The 13,745-nt window shown below is 46.0% G+C and overlaps 1 long non-coding RNA gene across 2 annotated transcripts; it reads left to right on the forward strand.

Moving 5' to 3' along the window:
* The first annotated feature begins 449 nt into the window (after nt 1–449).
* On the forward strand, nt 450–5,186 carry LOC111923383 (uncharacterized). Of its 2 annotated transcripts, none has more exons than XR_002861060.2 (2): nt 450–699; nt 3,024–5,186. It is a non-coding gene; the product is annotated as an uncharacterized LOC111923383 (long non-coding RNA). The 2 variants fall into 2 exon arrangements; XR_015285718.1 differs by lacking the exon at nt 450–699 and adding an exon at nt 1,209–1,700.
* Nucleotides 5,187–13,745: the final 8,559 nt, after the last annotated feature.

A 13,745-nucleotide genomic window follows, 5' to 3' on the forward strand; every position in this document is an offset into this window, starting at 1 on the left:
GTGTGCTCTGGGATGGCCCTGCTGGAGCAGGGAGGTGGGACCAGCTGACCCACCATGGTCCCTTTCAGCCTGACCCATGCTGGGATTCTGTGAAGCTGCCCAAATTGAGTATCTACACAGACATACAACTTGTTTTGCAAAGAAAACCAGAAGCTTTCTTTCAACTCCTCAATCTCTGTCAAAGAAAAAAAAAACAACCAAAACCAAACACAACCCCCACCCAAAAAAAACCACAACAACAAAACAAACAACAACAAAAAAAATCTAAAAATCCCAAAACCAAACAAAACCAGAGAAAAGAGAAAGAAAATAAACCCAAAGAAAATAAAAGGACCATAGCTATATATACACAAATAGCCTACTACAGTGCAGTGCCCTTTCATGGAGTGTTTTTTAAACTCAGTCTGCTGCAGAATCCTGTTTCATGTACTTGACGTCTTGCATATAAACAGAATCAGGTTAACATAGGGCAGATGGAGAACACCTAGCAATGCTGAGCACCTTCACATGGGTGTTTTTGCACCTGAAGAAAATTTTCAATTATTTTTGGGGCAAGTTTCTCAAGCTAAATGTGCTGCCTGTTTTCCCTGTCCTCTCTGAGGCAGAGAGCTCGTGTAGAAGCCCAGAAGATGAGAAGGCTAATGTGTGTGTCTCGAACATGGATAACTGGATAGCTGTGGAGCCAAGCAAGGATCGTTGGTAATGTGCTGTGAGACACAACTCGACATTCTCTCTCCCTGCCTCTCTCCTTCACTGCTTCCTTTCCTTTCTTCCCTGCCTCCTTATCTGCCTGCCTCTCTCCCCTGCCTCCTTCTCTCTCTCTTTCTCTCGCCTTTCCTCTTCTCTCTGTGCCGTTCTCTCTTCTTCTTCTCCGTCCCTCTCTCCCTCCCCTCTTGCCCCTCCCTCTCTCCCTGCTGTTTCCTTCCCTCTCTCCCTCTCTCTCCCGACGCCGGGAGATGGCGCCGGCTGCCCGCGATAGCGGCGGCTCCCGCTGCCGCCGGGGGTCCCGGGCCCAGGCCCGGCCTGGGAGCAGCCGTGCTGGGATCACCGCGGAGCCCTGGCACGGCCCGCCCCGCTGCGGGATCCCGGGACACCGGTGACATTCCCACATGCCGGGATGTTGGGACCCGCCAGGGAAGGCACCGGGGCCAGGGGGGCCTGTGGTCCGCGATGTGCGCAAGGAAACGCCTGGCGTTTCTGCAGAAATCCTCACATGCCAGCCTTGAGCCCGCTCCTGTTCCCGCCGCGGAATCCCCCCGCGCTGCTGTAACACCGGCTCTTTCTCCTTGAACCAAAGCCCCAAATCGGGGACGTGTGTCTTTCCCCGCTTAAAACCCATCTCCCACCTTCCTGCCTTTTCCCGCAGAGGGTCTGCACCCGCTCCTCCTCCCCGGATACTCAGCCGTGTGGACCCCCGAGCCTGCGGCATAAACTGTGGTATTTATGCCAGGCCAGCCGGGCTCCGAGCCCTCAGGCCACCCTGTGCATCTGTCACCCGCCCCTAATCCTGCCCAAGCCTCCCAGCCCGGCTCCAGGCAGCCACAGCTCCGGCATCTGCCTCTCGGCACAGGCATGCCCCGCACCCTCACGGCAGAGACCAGCAGAGATGGGGCCAAAATCACCCGCTGCCTTTCAGCCCTCTTGCGGGAACACACGCTGCACATCAGCCTGGACATGGTGGTGTGTGGATCACGGCACAGGTGAGGGCCCCAGACCGAGGTCAGCCCAGCTGGGTGGCTCTGCCTGAATGAACTCACCACCTTTCTCCCGTTGTCTGACCCCCTTTTTTAGCCTTGTCTTTGTTGCCCATGCTGTGCACAAGACAAGGAGGGGGCTGCAAACCACAAAACACAGCAGGTTTGTTTCAAGCCATGAGGAAAATTAGAGGCTTGGATTTCACTATTGCTGAACTCATGGAGTCACTTTCAGTCATGGAATCATCTCAGAAACATGGACTGGTTTGGGTGGGACCTTAATGATCATCTCATTCCAGCCTCCCAGGCATGGGCATGGAGACCTTCCTCTAGACCAGGTTGCAATCCCCTTCAAATCCCTTTGATGGTCTGTGACCAAGAAAGGACTGTGGCAGGTCTTCATCAGCCTCCATTTCCTGTTTTCCATCTAAAAATCATCAGAGTTCCCCATAGATTGGTGTCATGTCTCAACAAAGAGGCAGCATCAGCTCCCTGATGAAGGTCAATTTGCAGTTCAGCCGTCTCTGGTTCACAGCACAAACTCCAAGCTGTTCAAGGGAAAGATGCTATTTACATACTTTTCCATGGATGACACCTGTGCTGATTTGAGGAAAGGAAGAAAAAATGTGGATTTAATACTCTAGAATAATGGAATGGCTTGGGTTTCCCTTTAGGAAGGGACTTTAAAGATCATCTCATTCCACCCCCTTTCCACTAGCACAGGTTGCTCAGAGCCCCATCCAACCTGGCCTGGAACACTTTGAGGGCTGGAGCAGCCACAGCTTCTCTGGGCAACCTGTGCTAGGGCCTCACCACCCTCACAGGGAAGAATTTCTTCCCAGTATCCAGTCTAAACCTCCTCTCTGTCAGTGTGAAGCCATTTTCCCTTGTCCTGTCACTCCAGGCCCTTGTCAAGAGTCTCTCTCCATCTTTCCTGTGGGCTCCCTTCAGGCACTGCAAGGCCACAATGAGTTCACCCCAAAGCCTTCCCTTCTCCAGCCTGAACAATCCCAATTGTTCCTTCAGCCTTTCCTCCCAGCAGAGCTGCTCCATCCCTCTGATGCCCTTGGTGTCCCTGCTCTGGAGTGGCTCCCAGAGCTGGAGGTGGCTCTGCAGGTGGGGCTGAGAAGAGAAGAGCAGGGGGAACAACACATATCTTAGTATATAATAAGATACAATAATATATTAATAAACTGTTCCTAAGGTATCCTTCACTTTTTATATTTTTATATAACATTAAATATTAATGTACCTGTGTTTTTTGCAAATCATTCCAGCTGCACTACTGCTTTTTGATACTAACATTGAATTATTTTTATTTTTTTATAGTCATCAGAATGTGCCCAGCTGAGAGGAGATGATGCAGCCAGGCTGCATCCCTGATCCAGAGCAAACCCAAGGTCAGAGCCAGAAAGGTGCTGCAGGTCTGGAGCCAGAAAGCTGGCTGGGGTTTCCACACAGCACAGACTGTGCATCTGGGAGCAAACCAAGCCATAAACCCAGAGAGGTCCCATATGGCTGGATCCCCATGGGCAGTGCTCAACTGAGGCCAGGTTTGAAAATCAACCCTAAAAACAAGCACATCGTCACCACTCACACCTTGGGATGGTGTAAAAACCACAATAAGGGGGATTGAGCCTTAGGGGTTGAGGGTTGATTATTTAAAGAATGTAACGAAGTGGAAGTGTCTCTACATTCCAATATGGAGGTCTAGGATTTCATGGCAAGATATGCATTGTGTTCCCTTCCTTCATACAAGCACTGTCAGGCAATCAGTATTGTCTGACAGGGATAAATAAAATAACCCCAGATTAGTTTACTGTTTGTGCCTTGGCACAATAAACCATACATTTGTAGTAAATTAAATTGTTTTGATAGGTTCAGGAAGAATATTTTAAAAAAGTGTTTAAACATATCAAGGCAAAGCAAAACTCTTCTTAGCATTCTCATTCCCAGTTTACAGATACTTGGGTTCTCCTCATTCCTCTCTGTTTTGTTTTGTTTTTTTAATTTAATTCAAGCAGCATGTATCACCCTATTTTAAAAACACCCCATTTAAAAAAATGAAGCAATATTTGTATCAGTTTAACCTACTTCTGAGATATTTTGATAGAGGCTCTAGGCTTAATGCAGACTACTGCAGAAGGATTTTTTGTTTGCACAGAAAGAAATCTGCTTATGGCAGGTTAAAACAAAGGAGATAGGTCAGACTAGTCTGACCAACTGCCCCTTTAATCAAATATAAGCTCAGTTTAGGGGATTTTTTAAAATGAATTTATCCTTATCCCTAAGACAACTTGGCCCAAGAAATAGGAGGCAATATCCTTTCTGCAACAATCCTTACCATTAACTGCAATTTTAAATAACAACCTGAGTTATTAATATTACTGCCCATGTTAAACTCTTTCAACAGTTTTCTACCTCCTATTAAAAAAAACAAAACAAAATGTGTTCTCTTCTATTTCTTTCCAACACCATTGAGGCCTTCTAGTTTTGTATCTTGTTTTGTTCTCCAAGCTGTAGTTTCTTGCAAATAGCATTCTCCAATTTCTGCTCTGACAACCATTCCTGCATTTTTCCATGCACCCATTTCCACTGAGGAAACATGGATCACAGAATTTTTCAACAATTGGCAGCTGAAGGAGACAGGAACAGGAGAGTGGCTAAAACTGGATAGTGAAGAAGATTATTGCAGATAAAATGATGGAAAAACAGGAAAGAATTTGGCTGAACTGCATGTGTGTGGTCAACGCTTGGACTCCATGACCTGTGTCTTTTCCGACCTTAATGATTCTCTGAAAGACTGAAAAACAAGATCAAGAGGTAAAGAACAACACGGAGGAAGAGGAAGATGGGCATTTTTAGCCTTTCACAGAATCACAGAAGTTTATTCCTAGTCAGAACTCAAGCTCTTAGTTAAAAGCTCTTCCATCTGCCTGTAGCCAAGCTGTAAGTGAGGACATCCAAAAGAAAAGATAGGGATTGTTTCTGGAAGAGGAAAAGAGCAGTTGCTTGTTGGGTACCAAGAAAAATCATGGCACACCATTCAATCCCGCAGTTAAAATAGACACATCACACCAAATCTGGAAGAGCTGTTTGATTTTGAGTATTTTGAATGGAAAAAAAGGAAAGGAGACCTATGTGAGCACTCATCTCTGTTCCAGTATTGTCTGGGTTTGTGTGCTAGTGCTGGATCCTGCTAAAACTTACCTGAAGGCGGAGTGCTCAGGTACACTTTGAATCCCTGAGACCAGCCAAGCTCCAAGCTCTCAGGGACTCAGCACTCACAGCCACACTCACCTAGACAGTTTTTGAGTGAGAGTTAGAATTGTATATTAAATATGCAGAAAACCATCAGTGCAGAGTTATCATAGTAAAGGCTGGTGGAGAAAAACAATAGCAACCTCCAGAAATGTGGGCCTGCCCCTAAACCTACCACTTCCCCTGGGGAAAAATAAAAAGCTTGAAGAAAACTTCCCATAAAGTTTATCATGCCACTTAATGAAGGTACAGGCCCCTACCTTACACTGACAGTGGCTTTCCTCATTGTCCTCTTACAACTATTTTATGTTTAGCTATACTCACATTCTAATTTGCTGCTAAAAATAATCGTGATTAGGTAAATAAATAGATTTATCTGTCATGTTAGTTTCACTGATGTCATGATCAAACTGACTGATAGTGGGTTTAGGTTGGATATCAGGAATAAATTCTTCCCTGTGAGGGGGGTGAGGCCCTGGCACAGGTTGCCCAGAGAAGCTGTGGCTGCCCCATCCCTGGAATTGTCCAAGGCCAGGTTGGATGGGGCTCTGAACAACCTGGGATAGTGGAAGGTGTCCCTGCACATGGCAGGGAGGTGGAACTGGGTGATTTTTAAGGTTCTTTTCAACCCCAGACATTCTGTGATTCATTAAATCTCTTTTGCATGGTTTTTCTTCCCCAGAAGGACACAATTCCTGATGATCTCCATATACATCCACAGGATCAGGACAAAAAATGACAAAACCTTCACCTGAAGTCACAAGATTGAGCAAATCTGACTTTATTGCTCTGGAAACTGCACATGCTGGCTCAAGCTCAAGATATGCATGTGCATTATTTATCTTGGTTGAGATTCAGCTCCTGCCCAGAATAAAAATACTAAAAAATTGGCCAAACATGGATGTAAGCATATCAGCTTTGATACTGGGCGCTGGATTTTCCTAGAAATTAATCCTCCATTAAAGCAACAGATGGCTCTGTGTTGTTCCAAGGGCTCAGGGCACACATGAGGGGCTGGGTGAATGATGGACTTATGAATGACTGGGTCTGCATAAACCTTAAGTTGGATTAGTATAAGCTCATGCATGTCAGAAATGGTTTGCAGTATTGACATTTCATGTCAGCTTTGTGAATCCAGACTCATTTCAGCCCCACACAAGGCTGTGTCACGTGGAAGGGACAGCATAGGAATGTGTAGGAATAAACACATCCTGGCAGCTTTACTGACTGCTTGGATGCTCTCAGCCAGCAACAAATGAAGTTCCTGCTGATTCATCCTTTAAATCAGTGACAGCTTCTTAATTAACAGGACCACAGCCAAGCTGCTTAGGACTAGCACTGACCCTTCTTAAGGAAAGGAAAGTTGTGCAGCACATTTTGAAGGGCACCTCCCAGCAATGGCTCAGATTTTGGATGAGCCAGGTGAGGAATAGTATTAGAGAGAAGCACACAGTTGTTCCTGCACTTACAAGACCATCGAGCATAGGGGCTCACAGCCCTCTCCTACCTGACTCCATGAGGCACACAGATATTCCTTGGATAATGCCATGACCTTCCATGGACTTCCACAACCAAAGTTTTGGCTGTTACCCAAATGCTTTCACAGTCCAAAGAGCATTTACAGGAATTATAAAGGGTCGGTAACATGCTCTTCAGCGACCAAGACAGCCTCTGCTATAGACAATTGAACCCCCCTCCCTTACATATCTTTAAAGAGTTTTCTCCTAAATGCTTCTTAAATGACAGATTCAAAACCTGACAGATGCATTAAATCCATGATTAAGGTACAAGCTATCTAGGCTCCAAAGACTCCTCACTGAGGGGCTGAAAAGCCATCCAGTCTTGGGGAAGAATCACAGGAAGGATGTGGAGCTGTTGCGGCCAGGCCACAGCAGGGACACCAAGGGCATCAGAGGGATGGAGCAGCTCTGCTGGGAGGAAAGGCTGAGGGAACAATTGGGATTGTTCAGCCTGGGGAAGAGAAGGCTTTGGGATGACCTCAGTGTGGCCTTGCAGTGCCTGAAGGGAGCCCACAGGAAAGATGGAGAGAGACTCTTGACAAGGGCCTGGAGTGACAGGACAAGAGGCAATGGCTTCCCACAGGCACAGAGCAGGGTTAGATTGGATATGAGGAAGAAATTGTTACCTGTGAGGGTGGTGAGGCCCTGGCTTAGGTTGCCCAGAGAAGCTGTGTCTGCCCCATTCCTGGAAGTGTTCCAGGCCAGGTTGGATGGGGCTCTGAGCAACCTGTGGTAGTGGAAGGTGTCCCTGCTTATGGCAGGGAGGCATTGGAATGAGAAGATGATCTTTAAGGTTCCTTTCCAACCCAGGCCATTCTGTGATTCTATACCTCACCTCTTCACACAGGTCTGAAAAGCCCCTGTGTTGATGTGAAAGGTGTATGCACACCAATAAAGTGCATAAAAATTCCCCACCACTTTCAAAAGTCCTTCCAGTCCATTCCAGAGGCAGCTGTTCCAGGACGGATGGGGTCAGTAAACACAGGGAAGAGGCCAGAGTGCAACAATGATGTTCGCCAGCAACGTGATTCTGCATTCAGCCAAACACTTGTCAAGATCAGTAAAGGGGGCAGAAGGAGACCTTGTCTTGTTAAATTTACAACTGTGGGTAGAATGAAAACAATTTGCTTCCAGATATTTTGATTCAATCTTTCTAAAAAGCCTCATGTTTAAATACTCGTGCTTAGTATGGATTTGAGAGAAGCTCTGATAATGGTAATAATAAAAAGAAACTGTAATAATTTTTAATGCACAAATGTTTGTCTGTTCCTGTACTTCATGCAGTACAGGATGCATGTACTGCATCCTGTAAAGCACAGAGTTAACTTCAGCTTTTACTTCCACAAGCACAAATATCCCCTGCCTTACTTACTACCTTCTTGTTCTCCCTGTGCTTATAGGGCAAACGGGGAGGTGAGGGAGAAGAGCACCTTTTCCTGCTACATTTTTTTGCCATAGAACACAGAATCACATTTTCTTCCACAGCTGGAAAAGCGAAAAACTTACCTGTGCCATCTGCAACTCCCACAACTCCACATCATATTCCTTCCCAAGAACAGAAGCTGGATTTGTTCCTTTTCCCCTTAACTCTATAAAACCCTATAAAACACTGGCCTCAGGTGCACACAGAGCATTCCAGCACTGCCAGCCTCACTCAGAGATTCTTGGCACCATGTGGGGCTACACAAGCTCCTGCTGTGGGTAACTTGCAGTGGGCTTTTCATCTCCCTGAAATTGGGAGGGAAAGAACACAGAGAAAAGGGGTTTTTGCCATTGAAAAGGAGGGAAAGGATAAGCTGCCAGTTTATTTGAGACAAAGGAAACAGGCAAATTGATCCCATCTAAACTATCATAGAAGACTAATGGTGAAGGACATATGAGCACCATCAGAAGGCTAAAGCTAGTCATGCTGAGGCCTGGAAAAAACCTGGAAATCTAAGCAAAAGCTAATTCCTTTGATGAACTGGCAGCAGAGTTTATTTTCACTGCAAAGAAACTTGCCAGTGGCTGAACATAGACTGTCCCTCTGGCCAAAGGCAACATCATTTGGCATGAAAGTAAGTTGTAGTTACCAAAGCAACAAAGGATCTCCAGAGCTGAACTCAGGCATCACACCAGTCCTATTGCTACAGGAACAGGGGACTGGAGGGGCTTGTCCATGCTATGTGACAGCTCACCCCTGACTTGTACAGGCCAAGACTCTGATTCCCTCATCCTGGATATCATCTTAGATTAACTTTTGTGCTCTTTGTAGCTGAATATTTTAGGACACAGATAGTTGCTACAGGCCCTGCTAGTTGGATAACAAAACATACATATATCTTTTTGAGTAAATGAAAGAGGAGGTTGAGGAGGATTTTAATCAGCCCACAGAGATAAAAAAAAAATACAACTTTTTAAAAGAATTGGTTATAGAGACACTTTGGTCTTTATTAATGTAAATCTCATGTACTTCAGATATTCAGGATAACAAAACCTCTCTGGAATGTTCAGCAGTGACTTTCTGCTGTTGTATTTAACCCCCTTCACTCAAGTAATTAGGACAAGAAAATCACATGCAATTTAGGAAGAAGAGCAAAGCAAAGACACTTAATGGTCCACAAACAATCCAGAGGCTGGAAATTATTTGGCTGGAGTATTTGGTGGGTGCATACGTTACACTGGAAGAAAATGAGACCCAGGAAAATTCACTGCCATCAAAAAGGAAGAAATTCAGATAACAAACCTTCAATTATAGATTTCACAGCAAATACCGACTCCTGCCTTTGCTGACTTGTCTGTTAGATTTCCTTCGTGCTCAGCCTTCCAATTTTTTTATTATACCTTTTGTGTATGAGGAAAGCTCCTGGTCATAATGTGTAAATAGCATTCCATGTCTTTCTTGATGTATCTCTTTAAAACTTAGTACCCGCTCTCTCCTTTCTCGATGAAGGACAGACAGCTGGTGTTCCATGACTGCTGCTTGTTATACTAATCTTAATCAGTTCACAGCTCCCCTGCAGCCCTCCTGGCAGCTCATCTCTCCCTGGACATGCAGAGAGCTCTGGGGCAAACAATATTTATTATCATATCAAAGCATGCCTCGCCTCACACGATGGAGCTTGAATGTCTGACGTATCTAGATGCTGTCAGATAAACCAGGAGATCATTTGACACAGCTTTTGTCACTGCCATTAAATCATCTGAAGGGGTTTGGTTTTGAAGAGCTCAGCAATGCAGTTCTGCCATTGTCATCTTCTATATTTGTTTGCACAAAGTGCTGTGCATTGCTACATCAGAGGCACAAATTTTGTGCCGATGCTTTAGGTGGAGTCAGCCCCCATATATCCAAGAGCAGATACCGGCAAATTTGAGTTTTATTCATTTGTTTGTAGACTGGGATCTCTTATGGAAGCTTAAAAATACATGCACGCAGCAGAAGAAAAAGAATTATCCAGTGTTATGAAGGCCAGGCTTTGAGCTAGGACCGGGAAATCAAAGCCTGGTGGAAAGTAAAATGCTTGTAAGTCTGGGTTTGAACCGTTTCCCTTAAAGCCACCTTTGCAGCATCCTGATTTTGTGGCACACAGCTTCAGCCTGACCTTTTCCCTTGCTTGGCTCAGAGTCATGTTTGCCAAGGGAGCATTTGCCCTGCAGCCACTCATGTTCATTATGAGCCACTCATCAGCTCCTGAGCAGTGGCTGCAATCAGCTGATTGCCTGGCTAGGGGACAGTTTGCTCAGAGACAGGAGCATCCGCTTGCCTTAACATTTCTCAAGAGCTCTGTCTAAGTTTCCCATGCAGTAGTGCTTCAAAGGAGATGGAGGCTCTGAGGCTCTCATCAGCCAGTTGTCTTTTTGCCTGCTGGCATCAGTGGCCAATTCACTGCTGAGCAGAGGAGCAGCTCCCCAGCTGTTCTGTATGTGTTCTGAGGGAGCAGCAGATGCTCCCACACACCTAACTGGGAACTGAAGGCACCATCCACCAAAAAAGTTTTAGATTGACTCAGCCTCTCTCCAGGATAATCCAAAGCTGGCTGGTCACACTTAAGAGGAGACTGACAGCGCACTTCAGAGCATAGTGAAGTCAGACCTCATTTTTCACAATGACCCAGGATTAGTCTGTAGTCAAAACTGAAACTGTGAATCTCAGAAATTAACCCCTCTTTATATCTTTGGCTAACTAAGGGGTTAGAGGAAAAGGGCTGCCAGTATCCAATCCATAAAACGCCAATATTATTCTTGGAACACCTTTTAATGAGTGCAGGGCCTTCAAAACAGCTGTCATTTAGAAATGTACAGTCATAATTCAGTGCAGTGTTAAAAACCAGGCCCTTTAACTATTAGGTGCCTGTTGAGAAAATAAAGTTTTGGTTCTGTTTGTATTTTGCTCATAAGAAGAACCACTCTGCAGAATAATAAAATCCTTCCCATGTGCTATTACCAAGGCTTTAAAAAACACTGCCAGGGCTACTTATTTTTTATTTTGAACAGCTTGTGTAACCTTACTGTGGACAAACTAAACCTTACACTGATTGTGCAGAGGATGACTTTATCTCCCAGTAAAAAAGCCAAACAAGCACAGAGGGTAGGAATATCTTTCTCACAACCAGGGATTCAGAACACAGCGTTGATGTGGAAGAAGCAGCTACGATATCACTGGATGCGAGTTCCCAGTAGAATTATTTTTTATTCAAAACCCAGAATTAAGCAAGGAAAGCTTTCTGAGAGCAAAGAGGACACGAGTGGTAACTCCTTTGGCCTGAGGCTAAAACATATGCCATTTGGCTTGAGATGAAATTTGCAGAAAGAGGACTCGGCCTTAGGGACACCGTGCTCACACACAATGTTAGAAACAGAAAACTTTCTCATTTATCATGTCTGTGGTTGGACTTGCTCAATCCTGTGCTGGTTGACAATTTCCAGCTCTTGTAGTGGATTCTCTTAGCAATGCTTTTCAGATCCATTCAACACCTTCCCCTTCTAGATTATTTTACCAATTTGTTCTCCTTATCCCTTCCTCTTAGATTTCCTTTTTCACCCTCTCGAAAGCAGCACATTTATCATAACACTCATGTGATTTTTTTCTGCCAGTGCACTCTGCTCCCTCTGTGTTGATGCTATTCACACCACCTAGTCTGGGGGACCAGCCTTCCCAGGTATCGTCTTCAGGGACAGGGGGAATAAAGGCACTCCACAAACATAATTCAAACCCCCTGAGAACTGCCCCTGCATGTGCCTGTCTCTCCCAGCATCGACTCAAGAGAGTTTTAAAGGCACCAGACCCTCACCAGGGAGCAACAGGAACAGAGCTTCTCTGTGAAGGACAACAAGAAACCAGGAGTGACAACAAGATGGCAGATGCAGCACCTACCTGGCCAGAGCACCGTACCCCAAGGCCTGAGCAGAGCAAGCAGAAATGGGTGATGGCAACATGTTCATTTGATGGTGCAAACAAATCAAGACCAAGGTGAACCCAGAAAATCCACTCAGCAGGATGGGGCTGGATGCTGGAACACCTCTAACACAGCCAAAGCCACAGGCTGGGCTGGGGTCACAGAGGTCCTGGGCCAACGAGCAGAAGGTGCATATGGGGAGGCTGCAGTTCAGGGCAGTGAAAGCCTATGTAGTGCTCAGGGCCACAGCAGCCAAACACCACAGTCAGAGGCCCGGAATTAGGTCCTGTGAGTATCAGCCAGCCTCACTTGTTGTCCTGTGTGGTGCAGCAAAGCTTCCTGAGAGGATCGCGCTTGTCAGCACAGTTACACAACAAAGTGCCAGAGTCCAGGAGCATCGTCCTGCAGCTGGGGTTCATCTGGGTGCAGCTGTGTGGTGCCTGTGCCTCTGCTCTGCCTCGTGTCCCCCTAGTCCTGTCACTACACCTGATCTCAGCTTTGCCTCAGTGCTACAAACCTGTGGGGGGGTCACAGGATCACTAAGATTGGGAAAGACTTCAAGGATCAACGAGTCCAACCTGTGACCAAACACCACTGTGTCACCCAGCCCAGAGCACTGAGGGCCACGTCCAGTCATTTCTTGAACACCTCCAGGGATGGGGACTCCAGCCTACCTGGGAAGCTTCCTCCAGTGCCTTACAGCCCTTTCAGTGGAGAAATTCCTCCTGATGTCCAACCTGAACCTCCCCTGGCACAGCTTGAGGCTGTTTCCTCTTGTCCTGTCCCTTGTTCCCTGGGACCGGAGCCTGACCCACCCCCAGCTGTCCCCTCCTGGCAGGGAGTTGTGCAGTGCCAGAAGGTTCCCCCTGAGCCTCCTTTTCTCCAGGCTGAGCCCCTTTCCCAGCTCCCTCAGCCCCTCCTGGTGCTCCAAACCCTTCCCCAGCTCCATTCCCTTCTCTGGACACGCTCCAGCCCCTCAATGTCCATCTTGCAGTGGGAGGCCCAGAACTTAGGTGTGGCCTAAGCAGTTCCCAGCACAGGGGACAGTCACTGCCCTTGCCCTGCTGGCCATACCATTCAATGCCAGATTGGCCTCTTGGCTATCTGGGCATGGCTGGCTTATGTTCAGCTGATTTTCAACCAATGCCCAAAATCACTGGATTAATGCCTGACCAATGAACCTTGGTGTTCATCCCAGGTTTTCTCTGATGTTCTTTGGATCCGTGGGATTGTGCATTTGATGAGAGTGCAACTCCAATCTGCCTCACCCTTGCTGCTCCCTGACACAGGGCAGAAGAATAAAAATGATTTCTGGAATTCTGGAAATACCAAGCAAAGCTAATTTCACTGGGGTTTTGTCACCCTGTCCTGATTTTGACATCCACCTGTTCACACGGACACACAGCTGCGCACATCATCAGCACATTTCCACAATGCTGCACACAATAATATCAAATGTCAAAGGTGAGTGTGAGAGTAGGAGCCAGGAGCCTGCTTTATGGGAAACAGGAATCCTGGAGGAGTAACTGAACTCCTGTGTGAGAGAGATTCTCATGGAGAATCACAGCCTAATGATAAAACTCATTCACTCTTCTCTTTGTTTTCAGAATTATGTTTTGCTCATAAACCAAAGAACTACTTAATGGGTGATAATAACAATAGCTATAACAACAACAACAACAACAAAACCAAAATAAAACAAAACAACAACAATAACAACAACAACAACAACAACAATAATAATAATAATAGTAATAATAATAATTTATCCTTTTTTTTTCAATCCTCAGATACTTAAATTACACAACCTTAAATCAGTTCATACTCAGATAGAGTGGGTATTAGAAATTAAAGGACTCGGGTTCTAGTAAAGCCTACATGAAATTTGGCCCATC

The sequence above is a fragment of the Cyanistes caeruleus genome, chromosome 4 (genome assembly GCF_971803275.1).
Source record: "Cyanistes caeruleus chromosome 4, bCyaCae1.hap1.1, whole genome shotgun sequence".
In the NCBI taxonomy this organism is placed as follows: domain Eukaryota; kingdom Metazoa; phylum Chordata; class Aves; order Passeriformes; family Paridae; genus Cyanistes; species Cyanistes caeruleus.